This window comes from Panthera pardus, unplaced genomic scaffold, assembly GCF_024362965.1.
Source record: "Panthera pardus isolate Hobbes unplaced genomic scaffold, ASM2436296v1 HiC_scaffold_6, whole genome shotgun sequence".
Taxonomy (NCBI): Eukaryota; Metazoa; Chordata; class Mammalia; order Carnivora; family Felidae; genus Panthera; species Panthera pardus.
The window spans coordinates 105,183,134-105,193,105 of NW_026526991.1; the positions used below are offsets into that span (position 1 = coordinate 105,183,134).

A 9,972-nucleotide genomic window follows, 5' to 3' on the forward strand; every position below is an offset into this window, starting at 1 on the left:
GTCTGTACTTGGGTCCTGGGGAATTATTACAAAGTGGTATGAACCTGGCTGGCTCAGTCGGTAGGTAGACCAAGCAAGCCTTGATCTTGGGGTTGTGAGTTCGAGCCCCAGGTTGGGTTAGATTACTGAAAAAAATTCTTTTAATAAAAAATAATAACAAATAAACAAAGTGGCTTGCAGGTTGGGCACAAACTCTGAACTTCCTCCCTTCACAGGGTCTTCAGTGGAGAAGGTCCCGTCCTAAGAAGGCAACTCAGGGAAACTTCCCCTTGCTTGTGAAGCCTGCGGGCATGTGTGTTTGTGTCCACACTGAGATGCACATGACAAATTGTACACAGTGCCTCAACACAGACCAACAGGTTTTTTCTGTTTACATTTAACTAGCTTTGAACAGCAAGAGGAAACCTTAAATGTCTCTTTTCTTCTCACAAACCCTTTCTCTAATAAAATTACTGGAGATAAAGCAGGGAATAATTAAAACAGCCGTTTAAATCAAGGACCTGGTTTGGCTCGGCCTCCCTTGGAGACGTTTTAGCTTGTGCTGTGCTAATAAAGGCCAGGCAGGCTAAGCTGACCTGAGCGAAAGGCAGAGTGGCCGTTCCAGAGGCTGGGGGGAGGGGGTCTTGTAGGCCACTGTGGCTCATTTAGCCCCTCACTCAATATTTTTGTCCCATTGAAATCAAGTTGAAGCTGACATGGAGGGCAGCCTCCAGGAGGTGGGGGAGAGACCAGGAGGTCAGGAGAGATGAGGAAGAGAGTAGTTCCGGTGTGGAGTCGGACTAGGCTGTCACTCTCTGGGGAAGCTGGAAAGAATTTAGTGTTGTATGTCTACAAACCTCAGTTCTGCCTCCTTATCTGTCACTGGCTGGTTCCTCCTGCGCAGAGAACTCTGTAAAGCAGCAACCCCCAACTTTCTTTTTTTTCCCCCTAAAACACACATGAGGCACACTCCCATGGGCATATCCAGATTACAGGCTGCGGCACAGATAAATCAGGCTGTGGGTTGGGAGCAGTTCCCAGTGAAACTCCACTTCTTTCTCTCCCACTCAGACCTCCATACAAGTAAGTGTAAGACGTTACTCTGTATCCCGAGCCCTGGGTGCAGGATTCTGGCCAATAGTGGCTGCCAAGTAAATATTTACTAAGTGAAAGATAGCCTGAATCCACACTAATTTGTATTTTTGAACAGTCATTCATAAATTCTAGCATTTTAACTATTAGTTGGCAATTAATCCCAATAAGCCAACAGGATCTTGTGATTGCGAAGGGCCGTTATTGTAGGTTGGTCAGAAGGAATATTTGTTAGCATTTTTATGGGCTCTCAAAGTAGTTTTAGCTCTAAAACTGATAAAGCCAAGCACATGCTTTATCAGTCCTGCCACTTGACTGTCAGCACTATGTAGATAAACTCATAATAGTTCCCAGAGAGGAACTTTTTAAGAGATTCTTAAGCAGGAAACCAAGGGAGAGAGATTCTTAATGTTGCCTCATTACCATAGACCCTTTGGGGGCTTAACGTATTCTGACAAAAGGTTAATTTCAAGATCTTATACAAATGAAGGATAAGATTCTGCATCAGATCCAAATTTGGGGCATTTTGTCACCTCACTGCTGTTGGCAACTCTGAAAGCTGGAGTTGGTCCAAAAGGACACAGACCACTCCATCTCCTAGGGCATCTTGGGGCAGGGAGATGGTATTAGATGGGGACTGAAGGGCAATTTTACCTTGTCATCCAGATTTTTCTATTCTGGATGATTTTTTAAAATAAGGATTTATGTATCACTTTTAAGAACAGCAGGCATATTTTAAGTAGGCATATTTTAGTAAAAATAATAAACTGTGGTGTCAAGATTGCCAATCAAATATAGTCATGGCAGTTGTCACTCATCTGGCCACCAACAATCTGGATGATTCTGGAAAGTTCCATAGCTGTTGGGAGGTGCTGGGGCAGAGCAGGGGAAGCAGGGAACCAGAGTCAGGTGCACAGCAATCCCAAGCAGGGTCTGTGGTTGCTGAAACCAGATTGTTAGGCATGGAAGCGGTGGTTTAGGGAGTTAGGTGAACCAGATGATAAGTGTGCCCATAATAATGGAAAATGAGTGCACAGGGAGAATTTCAGAAATAAGAAGCAATACAGCACAGGTGATTTGAGCAGGAGTTAGGTACAGACCTTGGTTATTAAGAGCATGAGAGAAGGATCTAGAGAAAAACACTGTAGAGAAACGAGGCTCCATTTCTCCCCGTTGCCTACCCTGCCTGGTGCAATCTGAAGAATACTTCATATTTTCTCCATGGATTCAAGGGCACTTCCCAACTATTTTAGGTATGCCAGCTAGACACAGTGAACTCTGGACCAATAACATTTCAGCCTCAAGATATAATTTCCTTCTCTCAGGAGGCCTTGAGCAAAATTTTCTGTTAGTTAATTTGAAAGCCCACACTTTGTACTTCTTAGTTCTAATTGTGGTCATCTTCTTTTCTGAATGGTCTTAGGTTGGTTTTTACATACTTTTGTGATCTAATAAGAGTCTGAAAGATGTTTACATCCCAATATTCAACAGCCCTGAAAAATCGGAGATGCATTGTCATCACTGTTTTAACAAATTACTGTTTTCAAATTGCTATTTTACCCTTTCCCAAACTGATTTTGGTAGGAAGAGTGACTTCTGAAACAACCCATACTTTGTTCCATACAGTATGTTAAGAGGGTGGAGAAGCATAAGAATAGTGATGAGTATTAAGATAATACTGATAAGCCCAGGAAAGAAGCAAACAGGCATTCTGAGTAATGATTCGGGAAGCGTATCCGGGAGAGGAAGATTTTGAACAACTCTACCTGTAAGACAGACTTACCTCATGATTTGCTCTTTCTTTAAGGAGCCAGGCCCACTTAGACTCTTCTTTAGAGATAGTCCACTGTCCTCTCTGATGCCCTTGAATGTATCACTTCACCTTGCTGAACAAGTTCATCCTCATGTAAAGCAGGGTGAAGATTATTCGCTCCTAGAGAAAGCTGTCACAATATTTTGATAACCAGCAGAAGTGATTCAGCAAGCCTGTCTGTCATTATCTGGTGAGAGGACTCCAGAGGGTAGAGTTTCTTTAGGGAAACTATATGGCCCCCTCCTCCTGCAACACCCACCAAAAGAAGTATGATGAAGGCCAACATAATGTACTGCTATGGTGTTAGTATTAAATGTAATAAATTAAATATAATAATTGTGCTTTTATCCATCTGGTTCTCTATTGCTTAGGGTTTTAGGGAAAACTGAAAAATCAATAAGGCAAAATATATCAATAAGGCATTTATACTGATGAAAACAGACAGGAGTTGTTTTTTTGGTTTTTTGGTTTTTGTTTATTGGTTTGGTTTGGGATTTTTTGGTTTTTGCTTTTGACTAGAGATATTTTAGGGACTTTGAAGAAAGGACCTGAAAATTATTACTCAGCCTGGTATTTATTTTGCAGCATATGCTGACTTCTAACTTTCAGAGCTGACCAGCCTAATCCTTGATCATCCCAGAATGAGTTTAGGAATTGTGATCATTTCCTTTTTACTGGGTATTTGCATACATCACTCACCAGCTAGGTTTAGAAGGATGAGCAGCAGTCTCTCTGTGCTGAAATAGAATGATGTGAATTTAGGACCAACCTGAAATGTTCATTTCTCAGCCCTTAATGAGCATTTATGTAGCATGAAAATATAGAGAGAAGAAAACTGTCTTCCATAGTGTACTTTTTTAAATAGGCTAATAAGAATGGTTGGGGTTTTATATTTTCATCTATGTTTTGCATTAGGACTTTCATGGATATTTGCTCTGTGTTGAGGGGAAGGGTCAATGTATATAAATAAGAAGAAGGATATCTGGCAAGATTGGGAACATGACCTCTTGCCCTCCAAAGCCTGGGAAGCCCTAGTGAATGCTCCCAATCTTAGCAGTGTATGGACACGGTGTGAACTCTCCCCTCTGCATACAGAGTGGGGGTTAGAGGTTAATGAATGAGTGCTCTCCTCACCCACGAGATCCTGTTCTATGGTGGTTTTATAAATAAGGGCTTAAATGGGGTCAGAATAGGACCTGCGTATTGCTTCCAACCCTCTAACTCTTTTTGAAGAGATGGCGTTCAGAGATGACACCCTTCCACCAGGGAAGGGAGGCGTGGGGCTCTTGGGCTTGAGGAACTGGACGGCTGTACTGGTTCAATATGTCTAAGAGAAGGACCAAATGGAAAACAAAGTGGGGGGGGGGGTCCTTTGCTGCCCCCTATTCTTCTCTAGTAATCCCTTAAAAAATAATTGCAGACCCAAACCTCTGGCCTCTAGCACATTTTCCACTTGATTAGAGGCCTTTGTGAGGTCGGGAAAGGGACCCGCGGCCTTGTACATTGTGCTGAGGCCTGAAATGTCCAGCTGGGATTTTTTTCCATCAAAAGGGGATTTTAGTAAAACCATTATCAGGGGCTTAAAGGAGAAAAGCTGTTGAGCTGCAAGTGAGGGGGTAGATTAGCATTAGCAGGCTTGTTCTGGGCACTGGTGGAGGGGTGGGAAGGTGTCTGCAGCCCTGCGCACAAGTGCTGTGGTTTCTCTGCAATTCCCTGGCAGGTGTAGAGGCAGGAGTGGGCACAGGAGTGGGAGCTGCCGGGCTCGGGAATGGTCCATGGGGCTTTACCTCCAGGGCATCAAGTGCGAGGCAACCCAAATGAAGGAGGATTGCAAGAAAAATGCAGGGTACCTGCTGGGTGGTATATGAGAGGCCCCAGACGTGCTTCATTGTAGGTTATGTGCCTCTGTATCACCTGGAACCCTCCCCCCACAACACACACACATACACCACTCTCTGGGCCCCTCTTTACACTCTCTGTAGACGGGGCAACCAGAACTCAAGGAGCCTGGAAGTGGCTGTGCTGGATCACTTTAAATTTTTTTTTTTAAATGTTTATTTATTTTTGAGACAGAGAGAGACAGAGCATGAATGGGGGAGGGGCAGAGAGAGAGGGAGACACAGAATCGGAAGCAGCTCCAGGCTCTGAGCCGTCAGCCCAGAGCCCGACGCGGGGCTCGAACTCACGGAGGGCGAGATCATGACCTGAGCTGAAGTCGGACGCTTAACCGACTGAGCCACCCAGGCACCCCTGGATCACTTTAAATTAAGGACGTGGATGTGTGTGTAGACACCTTTATTTCTGTGGGGCAGCAACAGAGGGGACAGAAGAAGGTTAGGAGAGCAGCGACAGTGGCTGCCCTGTGTGCAAATAAGTAGTCTGGCTGTGTGCACTGGCAGCCCTCTTGGGTCAGGGCTTGCGGAGTACCTGAAATTGTCTTCTTGGGTTACTAGAGTTGTCGCAATACCTTCTTTGCTGCAACGGAACATGGAAAGCTGAGCCGTGTGGAGCTGGTAGGCAGCTGGTAGGCAGCGTTCAGGCCACTGGAGCCAACCGCTGCCTGTAGGGCCCGTGTGAGGGATGTCACTCGCCAGTGGCCCTGGAAACGCCTGCTTTCTTTCTCCCCGTGTACACTGTCTCCCTAGCTTGCTTTCCCTGTACAACCAGGATGCGGGATAGAACATACCGCTCTCCTGACCGCAGACGCTGACGGCTGTGGGGGGTGGGGTGGCCCCTGTGTCGGAGCAGGATGCTGGCAGGTGCACAGGGCCGTCACCTTCCATGCACGTCCTCAGCCTCGGGCTCACCTCAGGCCAGCCTTGTGGCCTGGTAGCCGGAATGTTTGTCTCAAGTCGGATTCACACAAAGCAAGAGGGCCTGTCTTTTGAAGATGTGTGCTAGCCCAGGAGAGCTGTTCTTGGAGGCTGTGAATCAAAGAGCAACCCTGCTAGTTCCTTCCAACGACCGTCCTGAGAAACTGCGAGTCGTTAAATAGTCTGTGCTTTCCCTCACTTAATTTCATTGCAATTGCTCTTGGTTATTCTGGCTCCTCAGCCTGCCCCGTGTTGTCTTGTCCTTAGCCTCACATGGAGGGATGCAGGCTCCCCGGCCTTGCTACCACCTCTTTTATTTGGGTTGCTGTCCCTCAGTCTGTGCTTGGCATGGTCACCTAACAATGGCATATTTCAGCTGCAATGTCCGTAGAGCTGTCTGGGGAGATTTTCTGCTTTTGTAAGACATTCATGGATGATGTCGGGATTGCTAATTTGCTTCGTGGCTGGGCCCTGAGTTCCAGAAGTTTTTCCTTTTCTCTCATTCTCCAACCCAAACTATCCTCTGTATTAGCTAGTAAAGCTGTGCCCTCCACAGTGAATGCAGCTTGGTAGAAGTAGCCACGGGGGATATCCACCTTCCACCTTCCACATTTTCATTCCATGTTTGCACCAACTGCTCTTCAGATCCCGCTTTGAGCTTTGATTCCCTGAGGCCAGACTACGGAGCACCTGGACAGCAAGAGCCCTCAGGCCTCTCCAGCCCTCAGCCTGCCCCTTATTGTGTGGTTTATGGAATCTGGCCAACTTGGCTTAGAAGTTCTTTTCTTTTTGTTTTAATTTCTCCTACCTTTTCCTAATGTCTGTTTTCCATAGGAGGAATTTAGATATGTGAGCAACCTCACACCTTTATCAGGCTCTTAAACATTTTCAATGTCATAGACTCCTTTAGATTTTATGAAAATGCCTTCATCTGTAATAAAGATGCTCATTTTGTAATAAAAATAGACACTCCTAACATTTAAAAAATACTTTTGTTTTTCCTCAAAGGCTCTCTAGAATTTTTCATTACAGATGATATGCGCTTTTTTTTTTTGCCATAAAAAAAGCCAGAACTTCTACTCTTGCTGTTAAAACTCTCTCCACGGGGGCACCTCTCTCAGTCGGTTGGACGTTCAACTTCAGCTCAGGTCATGATCTCACAGTCCATGAGTTCGAGCCCTGCATCGGGGTCTGTGCTGACAGCTCGGAGCCTGGAGTCTGCTTCGGATTCTGTCTCCCTCTCTCTCTGCCCCTCCCCTGCTCATGCTCTGTCTCTCTGTCTCAAAAATAAAAATAAAAACATTTTAAAAAATTAAAAAAAAAAAAACTCTCTCCACGTATGACTAAAATTTCAGCCCATTTGTTCTCCCAAACTTCCCAAATATGACAATCTAACCAGATTTGTACAAGATGGTCTTTAAGAAAAATTAGAAATTGATGTTTGATTCCCACAGCCTCCAAAAGCAGAGCACTGTGAGCTAAATCAGGGAACCTTTCTGAGGTCACATCTGTTACCTTGCTCAGAGAACAAAGTGCTGTACACCTGGGCTCCTTTGAAGAGCTTCACTGATGTTTTAAAATTTAATTTCATCTTTTTTGGTAATAATCCCTCCTTTGTCAGCTCTTAGACCCTGGGGAAATTCTTTGGGTTGGGGGGAAGATGGGGTGGGGGTGGTGACTGGAGGGCATTTGTCTGAGGGGGAAGGTTTGGGCGCCCCACTGGAAATAACCTCCAATTCGCAGACAATGCTGCCGCCTGCTGACAAAACATAGGGCTTGCAGGCTTTGTGGATAAATACGTTTCCTCTTTCTACTTTCCATCTTCCACATTGGAAAACAAATTTCCATTCATTTGTAGTAACTATGCTCTATTTTTCTGCCTTATAGTGGATCTTAAAATCATCTTAGTAGACTAGCGGGAAAGAAAAATACAAGGTTGGACTCCCAGCTACCTCTGATACTGGTGTAAACCTGATTCATAGCTGCGTCACAGTGGGGAGGATCAGTCTTGGGTGAGTGGGAGAGGTTTCTTGTTTTTTGCGGGGAGGGGGAAGGTCAAGGAGCAATGTAGAAGAAGTCAACATTTATTTTCCACCCCTGCCTTTCAGTAAAATGTAGTGCTTGACTTCTGTCTCCTAACTTGCATATGTGCATTTTTTCAATTTTTTAAAAAGATTTTAAGTAATCTCTATACTCAACATGGGGCTTGAACTTAAAACCCCAAGATCAAGAGTTGCATGCTCTACCGACTCAATTTTTGTTTCTAAACTAAGCAGTAATGAGGCTGTTTGCTGCTAAATCCTATGTCGTACTTACTCAAGTGAATTTCTGCGGCTCCTCTTGTGAGTCCACTGAAATTTAGACCTTCGTGTGTGGGAAGAAGATAGGGCAGCTGTCTTCCTTTGGGCCATGCTGCTCTAATTGTCGCCAGTTGACTCTGAGTACAATGGCAGGGCATCTGGCTAAAGTGCACAGACGTCAGCTAGGGTTGGAAGAGCCAGTCATCTATTCCAGATTCACAGAATGAGGAGACCTTGTCTGCTTCCTGCAGCAGCAAGCTGTGAGCCTGATAAAGCTTACATCAGAGAATCTGGTCAGACCATTTTTACAGAGTATTCCTGAAACTCTGTAAATTGTGTGTATTTGGAATGAACTAGAAGAGCTAGAAATTATCACTTTAATTTTTTCATTTCCATGTTGTTTCCTTTGGACACACCTACTGGTCTGGTCCTCTTTTTTGTTGTTGTTTTTTTGGTTCACAGTAGTGAGCTTTTGAGCTATGAAGCTAAGGTTTAAAACACTGAAGTATAATGGAAGGTGCAAATTAGTTGCCTTCCATCTAAGAACATTAAGAATTTGAGAGGCATAACTGTTGTTAATTCCTCCCTTATTTCATCCATCTGTCCACTTTTAGCCTCAGTGATTTTACTAAAGATTCTAGGAATATTATGACTAATTCTTTTGGTTCCTCCCTATTTAGAGACCATTTCTCAAAAAGCAAATGGTAGCACACAAATGTGTGCATTAAAATGCCAGTTTAGGGTAAGGATTTCCTAAGGAGAAATATTATTATGGATGTTTGCAAACATTTTCATATTCTTTTCAGATGAGGAAAATAGTACTTGCAAGCCGTGCTGAGTTATCCCTTGCTATTTATAACAAGTTAATCTGGTCTCAAAGAATGATTTTCCCACAGGCCAGGTCCAGTGACTTGAATCCATGATATGAGTAGTAATTACTGACAGACAGCTGTGTGCGAGGCCCCGTCCTTCTGGAGTGTGGATTACATAAACTGAGGAGCAATAAACATAACAGAGTGCCTGATACTAACAAATTAGACCCTTGTACTCTTTCTGGACAAGAGGGATTTGTAACTAAAACATCTGGTAAGTCAAGCCTTTTTACCTTTGAATGAAGAGGAAATAGCTGGTGATCCTGCAACTTGATTCTACTTTATAAGGATTGTGTGACAGGCATTGTAGTGTGCTGAACATGTGCGAACTCTTAACACCAGCACAGACTTACAGCATTCGTACTTCGCATCACTATTTGTGACAAAGCAGTGTTCTGGAAACTGGCTCAATTCCTCTGAGGACAACAGGGAACAGATTTAACACTACTAGCTACTTCAGTACCCTAGAGCCCTTTACCAACTTGCACTAGTTTTCCAGCTTCTCAAATAACTCTATATATGATGCTGACAAGACATATCTAAGTTTGCACAACGTAATAATACATATTAAATAGTAGTAACTTTCAGCAGTTGGTGGGGTTTGTTTTTGTTTTTGTTTTTTCCCTACTCCCAATGAAAACAGGCCCTGGTTTAGCACCTTTCTGAAGCCAGGGGTTAGGGTGGCCCTTTACAATACCTCAGGGAAAGATCAAAGAGCTACCTGCATGCTTATCACCCTCTGAGGTGGTCAGTCAAGTCTGCAGCAGTCGGTTCTGATAAGTACTCCTCATATCACCGTGGCAAAACCCTCCTACCTTTGTCAAGCCTCTCTCCCCATTTATAAAATCAACTGTGCGGTATCAACCAGATTTGTGAAAACAAACATTTGAGACAGAAAGTGAACACTGTGTCATGACTAAATTCTCCCAGCAGGTTGCATTCACGTCCCTAACACTGTCCCCTCTTAAGTTTCTTTGCTGCTGCAGAAGACCTCATTCTTTTCTTTGCAACTGACACTATTTTCCACCATCACAAATAAAAGTGAACTTACAAGGATATGTGGCGTTTGTGTTTTACACAATTATAGTCTAAGCACAATGAGA

At 44.1% G+C, this 9,972-nt stretch overlaps 1 protein-coding gene across 1 annotated transcript in view; it reads left to right on the forward strand.

Annotated features, from left to right (window-relative positions):
• Positions 1 to 9,972, forward strand: part of WNT5B (Wnt family member 5B) — a 104,946-nt gene that overhangs the window by 39,584 nt on the left and 55,390 nt on the right. The window lies entirely within an intron of this gene.